Source organism: Amphibalanus amphitrite, unplaced genomic scaffold, assembly GCF_019059575.1.
Source record: "Amphibalanus amphitrite isolate SeventyFive unplaced genomic scaffold, NRLGWU_Aamphi_draft 000025F_arrow, whole genome shotgun sequence".
NCBI classification, from domain to species: Eukaryota; Metazoa; Arthropoda; class Thecostraca; order Balanomorpha; family Balanidae; genus Amphibalanus; species Amphibalanus amphitrite.
The window spans coordinates 909,917-928,320 of NW_024881521.1; the positions used below are offsets into that span (position 1 = coordinate 909,917).

Consider the following 18,404-nt stretch of genomic DNA (forward strand, 5'->3'; position numbering starts at 1 on the left):
CTTATCATAATTACAATGGACAGTCACACAACGGCGAGCTTAGGGTAGGAACATTAATGCGGAAGCGATTAATTAAGCGTCTGCTTTAATAATTGCACCTGGCAACGGACATCAACTGTTCCCACAGCACCGTCACCACGCTGTAACGCTGTTCCAGGACGCGAGTCCGTCCATCTGTTAGCACCTTGATGGGCGGAAGATCGTGAGCTTTTGTCAGCATCGAGTGGCTGCCCCCTCCGTCCCCTATCCCCCTCCCCCTGCCTCCGCCCGAGTACCCGTCCGGTGGGTCCGACCCACCCTCGGCCGGGTTCCCACGAGACTCACCGGCCCACCGAGCCAAACGTTACGACAGCGACTGCAGCGCTGCAGACTCTGAATCCCTCGTTAATTAATGATGAAAGACGAGCGGCAAAACTCCGGCGGAGTCAATCGACAGGTAATGAGGTGGCGCCGCCGCAAACCGGCAGCGAAAGATTACAGAATGTTTGTTAGATGTCGTGTTTGTTTGAATGTTTTGAACTTGGGAGCTGTCACGTGGATTATACGAGATACTTCCGAGACTACGCGTGTTTAACATGCTTAGTCAATGGTTCGTGACGGGAAAGAACAGCCACACGCTAGCATGCAGGTTTGCAGCCTGACTTCAAAATGTCGGAAGTAAAGCTCCATGTCTCAACATGACAACAAACATCCATCTGATGTTTGTCAATGACGGTATGGGTGTTACCACGAACGTTCGCCGATATGCCTTACCTGTGTGGGCCGATTTCCTCGTCACTCTCCTGCCGTCAGCTCCCGCTCCGAAACTCAGTCCCGGCGGAATTAGATTGTTCTGTAACGCCTGGTCACACCACCGTGTCAGTCACTCAGACTCTCCTCCTTTCGTCCCGAGGCGCTGCGACCCACCGAGTCCGGTCACCGTCCGCACGCCACCGCCGTACCGAGCACGCCGCCGTGTCTTGCACGCCACCTCCGTGACGGTTCCCGGCCGTACTGCCGCCGCCGCCGGCCGTGCCGCCAGACTCTGCTGGCGGCCGCCAGGGGCGCTGCTGTCGCCCGGCTGGAGACAGGAGGGGCGGACCGATCAGGATGGGAGGGGATAGCGACATCACGGTGGCGATAAAATGGCATGCGGGCTATTCCCGACAGGTGGGAAAGGCGAACAAGGAATGCCGTCGTCGGTGTCTTCCAATAGGATGAAACGTTGGAGCTGGACGGTTTCGCATCATTTTTATATCGCCCGTGGCGCCTTCGACCCTCCGATCACGTAGAAACCATGCAGAGATGTAGACCCGAAATTGTCCAGTCTTGGTTCTAAGATGATATGCAAACATTAAAAAGCTCAAGAGCATTCAGCTAGTATAGTTCGGCATAGGCCAAATCGCTAGTAACGTCTACGCTACTGTCGGATGCATAGGAACCCCTTCGAAACAATTTACCTACCTAATGGAAAAAATAAAATCTGTGTAGGAAGAATACAAATGCAAAATCAAAACATATCATGGACGCTTAAGGTTTACAACATGAGGAGCCCAAAAGGAAAAAAAGATTAAAATGAAAGTAAAAGTCCGAAATTGATGTCTGATGGAGGCCTGCATGTTTTATGAGAAACACAATAAGAGAACGCAATGGTTTAGGTACGAATCAATTTAATAAAATTTTTGAAGGAAGCCTGGAATTTGAAGAAGCAAAAAACACCACCAAACCCACCATTTGACATAGTTCAAAGACTACAAAAGTGAACTTAGCTGGCTTGATTCAGAAAGGCCGTGCAAAAACAGCCTACGTACGGACTCTAGTTATCCGGCATTTCTCTGCACCATCTAGCGAGGCCTGTTGAGGCCCAGTTGACGGGTAATTTAAGTGTCATTCCGCCCTCCAACTCGTCGTTGTAGCACCGCCCCATGTTTTGTCCACCTACACAGCGCCGCGTCGGCTCACAAACCACGCAATTACCGGCAGGCCGGCACCCAGCCAGCCTGCACGGGCCGGCCGTTTACAGAGTATCGAGACTGTCCAGTGTCCGGTTCACCGGCGACAAACACCAGCCCTGAGCCAGCCCCGTGTGAGCTGCAATCGATATCGGCGACCGACCGACCGGCCCCGCCTGTCTGACACCGTGACGGACGCCGCTCGACGAACTGACCTCGGACCACAGACCCTGATCAATGATCCCCCGGACCACCGCTGATAGTGGTAATGGTTGACATAGGTCAGTTGGAAGCCGTCTCAACCTCCTAAACTGAGATTCAGAGTGATATCTGACATTCGATGCAGCGTAGTTTACTACGACAACCTGTACCAATATGAGTTGACCCAGGTCTGAACGTAAAGATCTCCTGCAGCGTCCCAGACCTCCCGTGCGCAGTCCGTGCTGGCTTGGCCTACTCCCCTGACAGCGGCGATAAATCCCCGCCAGCGCCGCTATTTGTCTTGACGAGCCGGCCGCAATCTGGCGCTCCTTACTCAGCGAGGCTGCTGGATCGCACCGCTTCGGATTGCGGCCTATTCGTCTCATGTAGGCTACTGTTTGAGATGTGAGGTGTAAAGACTGAGGTTCCTAGTCTCATGATGGCTGAGGTCTAAATAACGAAGCCTGAAAGGAGGAGCTTCATGAAGCCAAAAATCATCCTTTGTCGCCAGTGGTATATAGTATATACGGACCAGTTGCCTAACATTCTAACTGCCGTTCGGTGGCGCAACGAACCAGAGCAGCTTTTCACGAAGCGAGCTGCAAATCGCCACCACAAGGCGACGGGGCAGGGAAAGACATCTGGAGGGGACGCATAGATACGGGTAAAACTGGTGCAGCGCGAAGACAATCGCCGTCTCGACTCAGTCAGCGCGCCTCCAGACAGATGCCTGTCGCCCCGTGTAGGCAATGAGAACCAGCTGTGACGCACTCAGCACCCGTGGGTGCTCTGCACCGCGTGCCAAGCTCGGAGCCGAAGAGATGGCGGAGATTTCAGCGGCGCACGACGACAGTGGGAGTTGAAAATAGAGCACAGAGCACTGAGCACCACGATCCAAAAACAGAGCACAGGGAACCAAGCTCCCAGAACAGAGCACTAAGAGCAGAACACTGAGAACAGCGCATCGAGCACCAAACTCTGGAAACGGCACACTGAACCAGTCTCCGAGCGCAGAGCACTGAGCGCTGAGCGCCTCTCGCCGAACTCCTCTCGCCGATCCCAGCGCCCGACGCTGAGGCATGGATGGAATCCGGCGGCCGTGATTGCTGCCACCGCTCACCGTGCGCCATCCGTCCGCTCGACCGGCCAGCCAGCCAGGATAGCTCGCTCAGCCAGCCAGGATAGCTCGCTCAGCCAGCCAGGATAGCTCACTCAGCCAGTCAGGATAGCCCGCTCAGCCAGCGAGGATGGCCCGCCCGGTCAAATAGCCGTCTGGATAGGCAGCCCCCGCGGCGGCGCCGAGAGACCGCCATTACCACACGGAGGACACGGCTATTAGCCAGCTACCGCGGCCCGAACATGGTGTGGCGTGCAGCGTGTCCCCGGGGGAAGCGACTGCACAGAGGTGGACCACACAGAGTGCCGTGCTGTGGAGCTTCAGGATTTAGGGCCTTATGTGTACCCACGCACACATGTATGCATTTATTTGACGTGTGTACTGCAGAGTGCAGATGCATGACATGAGTCGTGAATTCTACGATTCGTTAACGTATTTAGTTTTTTGCGAGCTCATTATATTCGACAAGCAGCAGCATTGCGGGTAATTGTTCAAGTAGGTTCAGGATAGCCGTTTTCACGACGGGCTATCCGGCGAATGCACCTGATTTGACCAAGTCTGCACCTTATTTCTTTTACAGCAAATATCTTCATTTTATGAATTAATTTCAGTGTTTTAGTCGATGATGCTCTCTGATAATATGACAAAGCAGGCATATAAGCAATAAGTGCAACCCTATCATAGCTGATCTGCTAAGAGACACACCGAACCTGATTTGACCAGATCTGCACCTAATCTGTACCAGATGTGCACCAAATGTATACCAGATGGCCGTCGTGAAAACGGCTGATAGCAATAATCTGATAATGCATAGTTAAGTTCAAGGAATAAGCATGAATGTGCAATATGTAGAGTGACGGATGTATAAAAGGGTGGGGCCAACTCAAAGAAGCTTTGGTGGAAAACAGCGCAGGACGTTTGCCTTATCACCGTCAGTTTCCATCGCTCCCGGCTGCTGAATTGAGGGAGGAGTCGAGCGGATATGATACGGTGATACGGTGATCAGTTCTCAACTGGAACCTGGCGCCGGCAGGTCGTTTGCCGTACTGTTCGAGGGCGGGGCCACACGCCCGGAGCGCCGTCAGCTGATAAATGGCGACGTCACCGCCAGGTTCGGCCGTCGCACGCAGTCCCCCCTCAACCCCTCCCCTCTCACGGCAGTCGGTCCCCTGCCCGTGTTCACCCTTCAAAGCCGTATGTGCGACACAAAGGCTGACTCGAGCGACCACACCCCCCATTATGGCAGAAAATGAGCGAACAGCATCATTTCAAGATGAATGATATTCTGTTATTAGCGAAGTGTTTACACCTGAATACGTTAAATGTTCGGACGATTTCATAATGGCTTCAAAGCGGCTAACTGTCTCGTTTGTAGATGTGAGCGAATATGTGAGCGTCTCCTTTTTCACACCACCTACCGATCATCGGTCGGTGGTATGCAGCCAAGACTCGGCATATTATGTAAATGTCGATAAACAGATAACGCCTTTCTGGCGTCGCAAACTGTCGGCTCTTTTGTTCGCCGCTGGGGCGTGAATTTCAAGTGTGCGCTTAGAATTCAGTTAGCGGGTTGTGCGGGTTAATGGTGGCATCGACGCGATGTTACGACAGCGGATGATGGCGCTTCGAGAGGCTATTGGGCAAGACACGGAGCGACCGCGGAATCATAACACACAAATCGAACATGACGGCACAGTGAAACCAAGCGTGGGATGCTGCTGTAATCGGTGGTGTGTTAGATCACGAATACAACAGATCAATTTGAAGCCACAAACCCGCAAACAGCTCGAAGCGAGCCAAGAGGTGAATGTTTTTCACCAACTGCGGCAGGCAGCGCGAGTGACCGGACATCCACCGGCCAGTTATACTAGAGAGCTCGTCTAGCTGCATTGCTTTGTACTTTGACCGGTCACGGCTGGACTGGCTGCTGATATGCTCCCGTTAAACGATAGGCACCGTCTGCAGTATGTCAGATCAACCCCCACTCTATTCCACAACTGCATGCCCTCTGACGGCAGCCGTGTGGCAGCCTTCATGACGGCCCGTCAACAGGGCCCACCGTCAGCTAACTCCCGATGCGATTGGACCGCGGTCAGACACCCACCGGGATCGACCATTGGTCACTCCTGCACCAGTGACAGACACTGTCCAGTGTCCAGACTCGGATCAGGTCAGGGTTGTATGCGGACGAAGGCCGGTGGGTGGTTCTGGACTTCAGTCGCTGCCTTGGAGGTCGAGGTGTGACTGATACCAGAGAGGTGTTTCAAGTGATGACTCTGCGTGTCAACAGCGTGTCAATGTGTCAACAGCATGTCAACACGGCCACCGATCATTGGGAAGGAGCGGAGAGTGACGGAGAGCCAGTGTCACAGGCACAGGTCAGGTGACAGGTCGGCCACGCACCGTGCAGTGACTGGCAGTTTCAGCCCCGCTCCGAGTGGGCCCGGCCCGCCCGTCCGCCCCCGCCGCCCCCTGATCAATGACCCGTTCCCGATGGACCCTGGACCGGGTGGAACTCGGGTCAGCGCTGACACGTGTAACGTGTGACACGGCTCAACAACACACAGAGGGACAATCACCCGTACCACCGCGAACCTCTATACTACTGGATCATAGTGGTCCAAGCTCGACCACACGTAACTGAACTCAGGATCACAGAACCCAAGACTTGCCTAAGACATGCATTGCAAACCTCCGCGGCGTTGTACTGATTCGAAGACCTACTGAGTTACTGACTACATATAGGACCAGTATACCCATCAGCGCATCAGCCCATCCCTCCCCATTGTTGTGACAACACAGCACCCGATGCTGCACCCCTCCCCCCCCCCCCCCCAATCCAGCCGTAGAGCTCCCTATTGACACATCGGGGACACGGCGGGGCGCCCTCGGCAAAAACAGCCCGATCGGCGCGGTGTTCGGGGCTGACAGAGCCGGAGCAGCGGCGCCGACGCCAGCCGAGACCGATCTCCGAGCAGCCATGCAGGCCGTTACTGTAAGTACGCCGCGTTAACTCGGCGGTCCAACTGCATACTAATTTTCGGCCGACTCGAGCCGTTAGCGGCCGGCGCAGTAAATAGACCAAAGGGCCGGTACGAAAGGAGGTGTGGGCTAGACGGCAGGGCTGGGAAGTCTGAAGCCATGTTGGTTAGACGGCAAGGTCGGTAGAGCTTTTCTCCCTGTGGTTGAAGCAGTACGTTAAGGAGACGAATACCTGATAGTTGGCATGGTGCATTATACATATGCATGCAGAGCTACCTGCTAGAGACTCCTCGGCCGACTAGTGATGCCTAAGGAGATATGAGCTCCGCTGCCGTAAGAAAATGACGGAAGCCGTGGGCTCCGCACGGCACCGTCGGACTGTACGTACCATCTGACTTGGACTCGTCGGGCCAGTGCTGAGACCGACAACGTGCAGCGACTGCTGTGACAGACAGGCACACGGCGCTGCACAATCGATACCGACGCAGCAATTGGCACCGCTCGACGCACTGGTGTGCGTGTGCGCCGTACAGACTCAAGCCCAGCGATCGAACAGTCAGTTAGCAGCGCAGTGCAACGATCCAGTCGGCAACTTCAATATTGGAAACTGTGCGATCGGAAACAGCCGGTGCAGGGCAAACGCTCACAGTACCAAAACAACACGTGATTAAACAAAAATAATAAAACTAAATGGTGCAGCATGCGGAGGTGCAGCATGGAACCACACCACCGGATACGAATCAACGCGTTTCGAATAAGTCGTGAAGTGCAGGTGGATACAAAAGACACCAAACATCTTTTGAGCCTTGGACCTTTTCCGAACTCTTTATGAACTCGCAGAAAAAGCGCGTCATCGTTTTATATTTTGATCGTTTCCACTAATTTCATTTTTAATAATCCGATTGAACTTAATTTCTTTTTGTTATGTGTACGACATTAATTCCTACATTTAATCAAGTTTACTGGACCTTCACGAGGAGCTATGTACAGGGTGTCCCAGAAGTCTTGAAGCTTTTTTATTTTTGTCGTGTGACCTTGCTATGCCACCGATTAAGGCAAATGACGCCTCAAACGAAAGAGAATGAACTGAAATTTTGTATTTTCATGCGTAGAGCACCACTTTAGTCAGGTGGCCCCCGTTGTGAGTCGCACAAGATTGAGCACGAGAGATCACGTTCTTCGCTGCCGCCAAGATCTCCCGGTTTGCGAAACACTGGTGTCGCCATGCCCGTTTCTGGTCAGCTTCAGAGCCTTATTTCATGAAGCGAGCCAAACGCCAGGAAGCAGAGCATTGGATCTCCGAGAAAACATTAGCAACATAATGATTTACTGATCAGAAAGTCTCCTGACGTGTTTGCACGCATCCATTACAGAAATAAGGCTCAGCTGCTTGAGCACGCTAAGCAACAGCCCGTTGTAATCCTTTGATTCATCGCATTATTATGGGGCTAAAACAAATATCAACCCGTCGGAAATATATGTCGCTAATATTATGTCCCTCGCTTCAGGGAATAAGACTCTGAAGCTGACAAGAAACGGGCATGGCAACAACGGTGTTTCGCAAACCAGGAGATCTTGGCGGCAGCGAAGAACGTGATCTCTCGTGCTCAATCTTGTGCGACTCACAACGGGGGCCACCTGACTTAAGTGGTGCTCTACGCATGAAAATACAAAATTTCAGTTCATTCTCTTTCGTTTGAGGCATGATTCGCCTTAATCGGTGGCATAGCAAGGTCACACGACAAAAATAAAAAAGCTTCAAGACTTCTGGGACACCCTGTATATGCACCTATCCACTTAATTATGTGTTTTGACTTCTGGTCTCTAGACTGGGGTGTTTATCCAGCTTAGGCATTTCTATGAACTACAAAGTAATTTTGAAACTAACAGTACAGACAGAATGCAACATTTGTCGTACAAAACGAGTGTTCATTGGCACTTTGGACATTGCTGAACATTGACATAGCTAAAGCTAGACGCAGCGGCATCGATCTTCAGAGTCGTGAGATCATAAACGGTTAATGGTGATAGAATAAACAATGAGGCGCGATGTTTACATCATCAGCTATTCATGTGAACTCATGCTGAACGAAATTCAACGACTTCCTCGGCGCCTCCTTGCACTCAGCATCGACTTTCGTGTTAACTTACCATCCACAGAGTTTCGATGGGTTCACTAGTGTCGTAGACGGGCTGAACAAAATTTATTTATTATCAGCCGCTGCTAAGGTCGTCAGTCACACATCGCTTGGCATGCCTACGAGTGCATAGTTTCTCCATGGTAACAAAGTCCGCGAAACACATTGACGATTCCGTCAATTTCAATTTCCACTGACAATGCCGTGGGCGTGGACACAATGAAATCGGAAGGTTGGAAAAGGTTAACGGTGAGATGATCTAACAGAAAGTGGGTCGGTTGTACTTACGGTGGGACGGAAAAATGGTCGAAATGTCGAATGGTCAGAGTACTCGGACAGTCAGTGGTCATATATACGGCCAGGTGGTCTGTCAGTCGGTTAAATGGTTAGACGGTCAGATGAAAAGAAGGACGGGTCGAACGATCAGTTGACTGAGCGGCCAGACCATCGCCCAGTCAGACTGTCGGAATGGTCGGACGTGGCGGTCGACCAGTCTATGTGTCGTTCAGTGGACTCGACCGGGGTCGTCGGTCGCGATGGTCGGCGCAGACGGACTGGCCCGCAGGCGACAATGGAAGCCCCTCAGCAGCGCGGCGACGCGGCGCGGCGCGACCCCGGTGGATTTACGCCGCAAATTAACCGGACAGGCCCTGAGATATGCTAATTAGAGCGACTCGCGCCGCATTTGGCCGGCTTCAGGGCTTCGGCGCGCACCGGTGCGGCGGCCGGCCTGCCGCCCTTTTAGCGTTCTAGAGAGTGGACTGGCGGTGGCATAGGTGTGCAGATGACGAATTCTCGGCAGCAGATGCGTGGACTGTGGAGATGCTTGAAGACAAGAAAATGCAATGAACGAGAAATACAAACTGAGAAAGATATTCTAAGGGGCTGAGATCATGTTGGTGCATTGCCAATATCATAGTTTTTTTTCAGTTCAGTTTCCGAGGATTGACGGCACATCAACTCGTTTTTATTGGATTAAGTAACTCTCGCATTTTTCATTAATGTAGCTTCTACCTCATTTTACTTCAATTAACTTATGTTTGTATATTTATGCGTTTGTGTGTGTGTGCGTGTGTTTCGTACGGCACTCGGTTCACCAGTTCCGTGATGGTTGGCTGCTGCCGTGACCCGGCGCACGCCTCCCGTGCCACCACAGAGCGGCATGATCAAAGGAGACGCGACGAGCCGCGCATATTTAATGCGCCCGTGCGGCCCGGCGCGCGCCACCGACCTGAACCGGCGCCCGGAGACACCGGAAACGACAGCACCACCGCCGCCACCTCCTCAGCCACCCCCACCATCGCAGCCCCCCCCCCCCCCCCCGCCGCCGTCGACACCGCCGCCAGTCTCCCTGATCAAAGACGGGGATACGTGGCAATGTCAGAGCCAGCGCAGGTCACCTGGAACGTGACCCAGGTTCACGGTGCGAGGTCAGGACTCCGGAGACACCGAAACTGGTCTGAGACTCGCTACATGGGACTCACGGGACGGTGGAGCTGCTCCGAGACGCGACAACTCGTTACCGTGATCGGTGGCTCGTGATCGGTCAGACGTGACCTGGCTGAGTTTGGAGCGGTTCTATAGCCTGTGGGCCGGCCGCCCCCAGCAGGTATGGGTCCGTTTAGTTGAGGTAGCATGACCAGCGACGTTCGATAGTGGTCGAGGTCGGCGATGCTAATTAGAACTTTGGACAAGGGCAAACTACTGCCTTCTGGAGGTCAAGCGAAATTCCCCATGCAGAGAAGTCATATACAGAAAGCACAATGCTCAGTGCTTACTAGTCGCAAATCAAATGCCTATCGAGTACCGATGTTTGGATAAGAACACCAAGACGCCATATCAAAGGTGTCATCTCTGACAGAGTAACCTATCGAACAAACATTAGCTGCCAGATAGTCATGTCACGCTGAACATTGCGCAATGTCTGACGTCCATGTAGCCGTGTATAAACACACCATGGTGTCATTGTGATCGTTGCATAACCGACGGATACAACACAGCTAACCCGACCGTCTGTGTATTGATGATGCGCAACTACAGGGTGCCGTGAGCCGGCCTGTCTTCCTGTGTATGTGACCGGTACCCCGCCCACCGCACCAGCCGTCAGTCCCCAGCGAGGCCGGTAATTTTCACCGGCGCCGGAATGTAAGGCCGCGCGTATAACTCACTCCTCAGCGGCAGCCGCATTGACCGGTCTGGTTTATGCTTCGTAAACTAGCCGGAGCGGGGCGCGACGGCGCTGGCCTTTTGGAAACGACATGTAGGAGGCCCATGCCAATAGGGTTGGGACCTATCTGCATGCTCTGTATGTTTTGGTAAAATAAAAAAGCTCAGAATTTTTAATGATTTAATTTAAAATCACTTTGTTAAAAAAATGTCTAGTTAGTTCAGAAATTAATTATTTGTGGCTGAAAACAACTTGCTTCTGATTGGTCGGGCTAATCATGACGTCACATGTAGGTATATAACTGTCTGTATATTTGGCGCAGTTGAGACATACATTGTCTATGTATTTTCCTATGGTAAATCGGAGTGATTGGTCGTGTTTTCAGTGTCTCTTTATTTTGCGCTGGTATTGCGTGGCTAAGAAGTTTTATCAAGAATGGCATATACTAAAATGTTCCTTTAATAATGGAGCTTCAATATCTGTGAGTTTTATTGGCAAGCGAAAACTGATTTCGCTGTTATTTTATCTGGAAATTACTCATTTTTTAGGTCAATATTCAAAATATTTTACGGGAACAAGTTGGCACTTTTCTTGATTTTTGCACTCAAATCGCGTGCGATTCAACTGTATTGGAACTTGCAAAGAAGCTTGGTGATTAATTAACTGTGTTGTTATGGCACTGTTTGCAAAGCATGGATAATGAAACTCTGCCAAAGACTTAGCTACATAGCAATGCCTCAAGTAATACGCAGGAGGGACAGAATTCAGAGTCCGATCGAGAAGAATCGGTGCAAATGCTACGAAGACCAGGCAGCTCTGATACAATAGCTAGTCGTCTCACTACTCTCACTCCATTAGACCAGCTGATTCCTGACAGCACCGACTCGGATGCAAAGATGGAGCTCATCTTCCAAGCCAGAAACCAGTTCTTTGATGGAAGATGTGATGCTGCCTGTCTCTGCTTTGTTGGCCACTTTGGACGGGGCGGAGCTCCGCTCTTTGCGTGAGCGGTTATTCGCCTGTCACCCAGAATTGTTCCTTCGTTTGCTGGCCGTGCCCTGATTAGGTGCAATACGGGGAGCTGTAATCAGGGAAGTAACTTTCCATATGAAAGGGGTGCAGGTGCACCCCCGTCCCCCATCCACTAGAAGTGCACCCCCATAGGCTAAGCGGCGCCCCACACGCCGCCCCACACGATTAGCTCTAGAGCAGATGGCGAGGGTGATTTCTCGGCTACATTCCATCTCGGCGTGGTGATGCTTGTGGGCTTGGAAAGCGTCCAGTCGTATGTAGGGTAGTGTAGAGGTAGGGTTGAGTTCAATAAGGTCCTTTCATTTGAAAGGTTTGAACAACCCGCAATCAGCACAACATACCACAACTTAAATAAAAAACTACCAAACTCCGCCCAACTAATATTAATAAACATTACAGCCAAACTAATGGCCTAAATAAAAATATATCTCAAATCCTAACAGTTATCGCGGGTGATGGCGCCATGAGTTGCTATTATCCAAAACAGATGCAAATAAACATGTTTGCATGTCCTATGTATGTTTGTTTTAAAAACGTTGCAGCGGCGCTGGGAACTGCAGTCTTAGATCTGGGTATGTTTGGCATCTGCAACTCTTCATATACACATTAACCCTATTTCGGACGGGGAGACCTTTCAGGATTTTCTTGTACAATTGCCAAACGCCGCGAGACATTCAGCTCATATTTGGTGACTTTTCCTAAATGCTCATTGCGCACATCTCAGAAAAAAAAAATGCCGGGTCAGGTCAGGTCAGGTAACCAGAGCGGGTTTGTTGACCCCACCTCAGAAAAGTTTGCAAACACGTCAGAGCTTGAGTTTTTCACGAAGTTATTTCCTCTCATCAAGTCTTCAAAACAGTACCTGCAGTATGTGTCGTTTGTATATCTCAGAATTTTTGATCTGTGACCTGAGGTTAGGTCAGAGTCGTGACCTTTACATTGCAAGCCTATGGAAAAGTATTGAAATGCGACCTGCACCTCGAGTAAACGAGTCAAAACCACCCAATTCTTTAAGAATTATGACAAATTATCTTATCTGTAATGATCCAGGTGCCATTTACTGACAGGGACACCGGAGAGTGTTATCTGAGCCGAGATCATGTGAGGTGATATCTACCATACATCAATGCTCACAATACTCACAATATTGACAATGCTTTTGCTTACAACACTTACAATACTTACGATGAGACCAGCAAGCACTCTGCCGTTACAGTTCTAACTTCTGTTTCGAAAAACGACGTTACACACATTCGCTGCCTGCATAACATGTATTGTTTGACAGTAACAAAATACAATTGACATCTGAACCCCAAACGGACCGCCATCCACTCAAATTTTATAACCCTGACCGGTCAGGGGGCGAATGGAGGTCATTTCCTGGGCATTACACTCAGCCCTTGCACAAAATATCTCACCTCACAGTGATCATTACAACAATAGCACCGACTTGATAGTGGATTTCAAAGTACTTGCATCAGCTCTTCCTGCTATTGCAGACGATCATCTCCTCAGGGTAATGTTGTTCGGGACATGAACGAAGATCGTTTTCGGAGTTTCATAAGTGCTACTGCAACAGCCTGGCACAAAACAGGACTTGTACGCTCTTCTCTGCACTTTGCCCTTCAGTATATCACAAAAGAATTGTTTAGAATCCATCTTACGCTTCTTTCACAGTCTCCCTTGCCACCGTAGATGAATTGCTGTTGCTGGTAAGTTAGGGCACGGTAGATAGAAATGACCTCGGTTCTCAACGCCTTAAGTTATTTTCATAAAAAGAACAAATAAATGATCAATAAGATGACAAGAATGTAAACATTTTAATCGTAAAGTAGTCCAAATATTGGAATGAGCTTTTGCTTTTCAGCATCCTCCGATTCATCATCTTTATCATTTGAAAATTCGAGGTACATAAAATGTTTATCACGCGCTCATGTTAAGTGGGAATATAGTACACGGCAGACACATCAATTTTTGACACTGAACATTTCATCCGTAGATGTTTTAGCATAATTTAAAGTTAAAAACAGCGCGAATGGCAGAGTGAAGCAAACAACATCTTTCACCCATTGATATAACATGTAATCTGTGGTGCGCCAGATGCGCCATTATTTGTCAACCGCAGAAGGTGACATGTGACGTAACAGCATCAAGAGCATCTTTTTTCAAGAACTTTTCAAAACAAGTTTCCTATCTTTCTTCCCCCATTTCTCTCAGCTTATTGATTTTATGAGGCAATGGTATGCACCATAAATTCTGTGAAAATAGTTTGATCATTTTCATGCATTCTTAAAAAATCGAGTTCCCAACCCCATTATGTAGCGAGTTACTGCATGCATGCCTTCGCATTCGACATCAAACAGCTACGTCTTCCCGTCACATTAGGGCTGCATAGCGCGACGTCCGCCTCCGCCCTCTGCTATCGGCGGCGGAAGGCCATTTGACGGGCCATCAGCAAAGTTTCTTGACACGGCAGTCTGCTGTTGAGTCGTTCACTCCCCCGGCGGCCACTCGCTCGCTCTCGTTCCCCTCTGAGGGCCCTTCTGACGGCCGGAGGAGGAGGGTGACTGCTCGGCAGTAGCCACCGATCGGTCCACTCGGGCCGGAAATGGTCTCGGAGTATGGCGGCGCGGCTCGGACCGGAACTGTCGGGCCGCCTGACCAATTACTCGGCCCGCGGCGCCGCGGCCGCCCGGCCGGAACCGGAACCGACGAGTGCGCGACCACCCTCGCAACTCTGCGCTTCCACCACCTCCCCCGCGGGCACTTCCCGGAGCACGCACCACCCCTGCTCTCCTCCTATTTACCCACCCTGCTCTTCGACGGCCTGCCCTCTAGAGGTCTGCACCGGCCGGCTGCAGCCGCGGCTGGCTGCAGCCCCACGGCTGTGGGCCGGGGCGGCTGCAAATATCTCCAAGAACACGGCTACGGCTGTGGCCACGGCTGTGAGATTTCAAGCTCAATCTTAAGTACTCAAATATAAAATTTTAAATCCTTAATCTTACATTCTGATAAGCAGCCTAGCCTGTAAAAATCATGCAAAGGATGCCCAGCAATATTGAAAGTGGTGAAGCCTTTGAAAACCTGTAATGGTTTTACCATTTGCTGTAGAAGAGTTTGCACTCTGGTACAGAATACTAATTATAGGCACCAATTGTTCCTTCATCATCAATAGCTTGACAGTTTCAGAAAATGCAACATGTTGCTGTCACATCCCCCTCAAATCAATCTCAATCTTACCTGGTCATTAGGAGAGCACCTTACAGCTATTGAAGATGAGCGTTCAATAATTCTTTCAGGTAATAGAAAAAGAAATCACGCCTAGGTAAAGGCAGGTAAAGGCTTCATAAAATATTATCTAAAATAACTCTTAGATGTACTTCTGGATTTTCGGCAAGTCCAATTACATAATATAAAACTGGCGCTTTATGTTCTAACTGGCGTGTGAGTGACCGCTAACAGAAAATGCTGATCAACGAAGCCAATGGAATTAGATTATAAGTGAGTATGAACCTTATTTACGGTTAATTCACATGATGGTGGAAACCCTGAACACGTAATTCACATGACGGTGAAAACCCTGAACACAATATTTCTTACGCGAGCTGTTGATTTTACTAATATAATGACGTCTTCCTCTAAAAATGTAAAAATTTGATAATTGATATTTGTTTGAGAGCAAATTTTTAACTGTATAGCATTATTATTGATTAATTATGATTTCTATGGCTGTTTATGGTGACACAAAACAATTTATTGCCACTTCTTTGCTTTTTACGTCATTTGACTCAAGTAAAATTTTTGATTGAAAGAGCAATCGCACGTCCTTGGGGATTTGAGCGAAGATCATTATTTGGAAAAATCAAAATAGATGAATGTTTTTCTTTCTTGGATGCTCACTAGTGTTTTGATGCCTTGCATATCAAATTAGTTGGAGACTTGCTCAGAAGGTTGCTTCAAGCCTGGCATATCACACCCCAGAAAATATGCAGGGTAAGAAAGAAGCAAGAGTTTTGACTAGACAATCACTGTTTGTCCATCAACTTCAGTTTCATTTTCCATACCTAACATTGATAATGAAAAGCATCAGGGTCTGTTGTTCTGTCCCACAACCATGCTTCAGGATTTGGCATTAGATGTCTATTCTACACTGCTAGTGCTTCTATTCTGGTTCGTTGTTTATGTTTTCTGTTGATGTAGGTACCTACCTTACCTAACCTACCCATCTTTCTTAACCCCTTGCAAGGGCTTGTGTAGGCATGCGATGCGCATCAGGCTTCAGGCCTTCGGCCTAAAGCCAGATACACAACCACTTAGCCTATGATGCTTCATGAGCTTGAGAATCTATAGCCCATTGCAATGTGCTTTTGGCTATATGTTTCAACTAAAAACAACTTATTATATACTATTTGGTTGCATTTCATCACGGCCGGCTGACGGCTGGCTGCCCACAGTTTGCCACGGCTGTGGGCGGCTGTGGCTGTGGAGCCACGGCTGCGGGGCGGCTAGGCTGTGGAAAATTGCAGCCGTGCAGAACTCTACTGCCCTCCGACCCCCGACCGGTGGCAGCACGACCACCGACCGTCGAGCACCCTCCCACCAGCGGCGTCCCGCGGCGGTAGACTGTAGAACGACGCTGTGCCACCGGAACCGACACCACTCGTCCCTCAGTGCGCTGAGAGCTGACGTGGCTGCCGCGGGTGTGAGTAAAGTCGATCATCGTCGTCTCGCAGTAGCGGCGGAACACATTCACTTAAAGGGGGGCACTGCCGACTTTTGGTGCCATTCTTTCCATGCAACGCCCATAGGGCTAATGTTAAAATGCCAAAATCAAAGGGGGCACGGTACCCCGGTGCCCTCCCCGTTCCGTCGCCTATGTCGTCTCGCCGACAACAGTCTGGCGTCTCAGCAACTTCGTCTGACGTTGTGGTTGGGTGTTGAGCCAACGCCGAGCCAAATTCAAGGCGGAAGCTGTGTCTGAGCAGCCCAGCCCAAACTGAAGCGAGTCACGTCACCACTAATCAGCGTTAGCGTGGGCAATGTCGGCTGCTCCGACGGCGGCTGATGGTCGAGTAATGCGGTGTTATCTAACGATCATGATCCTGTACCAATCAACCCCTGATGCTTCCATCCGTGACTGATGGATGAACTAACGAACAGACAGACTGATGGACAGACTAACGAACAGAGGGGGCATGCATAAGGGCATACATGCCTTAGGTATCCTCGTCAGTCTGTCTACCCCAACAAACAACAGCCACGGCCCAACCAGGCCGTTTCCGGGCCGTCACAGAACAGTGAGCCCTCCGTAACTACGAGTAGCAGGACAGCAGTGATCGCCGGCGGTCCCCGAGCAGCCATGAGCACGCCCCAGCGGAGTCATGAAGGAGCTGCGAGGGGATGTCATTACCAGACAGCCGTACGGAGCCGAGGCGATCGATACTTACCCGGCAGTGTAGCCAGCGGCGCTGTGAAACGATCGCCGACGGTGCCGACACTAACCGAGCGTTCATACAGGCGAGTGGGGGCCGAGTGAGGTGAGGCTTACCAGACTTCCGTGAAGACAGTGGGAGAGGATAACACATCACACACGCAGATCTTCTGTCTCAGAAACATGACGAATTGCCTGTCAGGATAGGCAAATTTATGTCCCAAACTTGGCTGTCTTTGTCTACGCAATGACGAATGCGAATGTGGAGCGGTTAGCGCGTTTTCTCTTTGTGCTGCATTGCATCCACGGCCCACGCGTTTTCCTATTCTCTCTCACCTCCTCCTTTCTTTCTCCCTTCGACGGCTCAGCTGTCGGTCGGACCGACGGCGGTCGGCGGGGAGCCCAATGTTTCGCACGACTGCAGACTGTTATATCGCTAATCAAACGCCGCCCAATGAGCCATAGACGGCGCGGAGAAGGCGAGGCGCGGCGCGGCGCGGCGGTAGCGCTTCCTGGCTTCCTTCTTTGTACTGCCGAGGCTGGGGTGGATAACAGAAAGCAGCGGGGAAGACGGGGAGACGGTAGTGCTTCTTCCTTTCTCCTCATAATGCTCTGACGAGACGGCAATTGCCAAAGGCAGCAGCAGCGTTGAATGTGAGATGCGAGCAATACACTGCTATTATAACGGTTCTCCGACTTGTCCTCGGCGTTGAGACGGTGCAAGAAATGAGTCAGAAGCTCGGCGGACGACTGTCATCGTCACACGGTGCGGTGCACGGGCGGCATGTCAGCCTCAACTCGGCACGTCTCCAGCTAATTCGACCAGATGTCCGGACAAATTACCAAAGTGGTGACTCGCGCAAAAGCGTGAACACATGCAGCACAAGTGGGGTAGAACCGATCCGATGGAAATGTGCACTGAACAGTCGCGTATTTCAGGTATAGGGCAGAAACCCAGTGACCACACTGGCGTCGGGTGACGCAAAAGCTGGCTGTTTTGTTTCATCTCCCTCGCATGGGACACATACGTCAAAATATGTGAAGATTAATGATCCATCCACTATCTTCGTTTCCATATCCAACCCCAGCAAAAACTTACAAGTTGGTCTGGATAGGATAACAAAACTTCAGTCAGAGCACAAACACGCTTGGAAACATCAGGTTCTTTGGCACTTTGGCCAGTACATATTTTTGTTTAGCTGTCTGCTGGAATGTTCCTGGCAGTTCTGATGTAAAGCATACAGCAATGTCGTCAGAATCCAGTGTTTCTGACCGTTCTTTGTGCTCTCTCACATGAAGTGCCCGGTCGGAGCGTTTATTCAGCCGTCGGCAGAGAGCTACTGGAAGTGGCCTCAGCACCGGCGCCCGCTTTCCGTCACACGTGCTGACGCGCTCAAACACCATT

The 18,404-nt window shown here is 50.6% G+C and overlaps 1 long non-coding RNA gene across 1 annotated transcript in view; it reads right to left on the reverse strand.

The window, feature by feature from the left end:
- The window catches only part of LOC122393995, a 36,970-nt gene extending 36,080 nt beyond the window's left edge, over positions 1-890 (reverse strand). The window contains exon 1 of the long non-coding RNA XR_006258783.1: positions 754-890. This is a non-coding gene — a long non-coding RNA (uncharacterized LOC122393995). The remainder of the gene's footprint in view (positions 1-753) is intronic.
- Between the last annotated feature and the right edge of the window lie 17,514 nt (positions 891-18,404).